Below are 901 nucleotides of genomic sequence, written 5' to 3' on the forward strand. Positions count from 1 at the left end.
ATATATATATATATATATATATATATATATATATATATATATATATATATATATATATATATATATATAAGAGTTAATTCTATTTTTGGCCCTAGATTCATAGGTGGAAGTTCACTTTTAGTCCGTTTTATTAGAATAGTTTAAATACCGTTAAATACAATAGCATTTCGGTCTTCAATTATGAATGTTTTTTAAAAAAAATAAACATAAAAAATATAGCGGTTCAACATACTTTGTATAAAAAAAAAGATTGAATTTTTTTTGTATTTAACGATATTTCAACGATTTTGTTGATGTAGGACTAAAAATGGTCATGCTACAATAATACTAGGGCAAAATGAGGGCGTTCTAATAAAAAAGGACTAAAAGTGGATTGTCATCTAGAACAAAAAATGGAACCAACTCTATATATAATTACAAAAGTGCCTGACAAGTTTTCCCGCCCAAACTCGGGGACACTTTAGTAATATCAAACATTTGGACAAAAATATCATTTAGAATTAATATTTAAAAAACTTAAATAAATATTAATCTTCCTAATATAATCTTACTTCTAATATATTGTGCTAAATATATTATTATACCCTAATTTTCAGGATTATTATAATTTTTTTCTAAACTTAATTGACCCATATTTATTACACTTAATATTCCTAATATAATCTTACTTCTATTATATTATACTAAATATATTATTATACCCTAATTTTCATAATTTACTTTATTAATTTCCTAAACTACTACACATCATTCCATATAGATCTACAAACTTTACGTATTACTATAGCTATATTATATATAAATAAATGTTAGGAATATTTGTATTTAGATTTTGATGAGCCAAAAATGTATTTTAGTTTGAAAAATTAGAAAGCCAAAAATTTCGTAGAGGTATGTATCT

This window comes from Ipomoea triloba, chromosome 16, assembly GCF_003576645.1.
Source record: "Ipomoea triloba cultivar NCNSP0323 chromosome 16, ASM357664v1".
Classification (NCBI taxonomy): domain Eukaryota; kingdom Viridiplantae; phylum Streptophyta; class Magnoliopsida; order Solanales; family Convolvulaceae; genus Ipomoea; species Ipomoea triloba.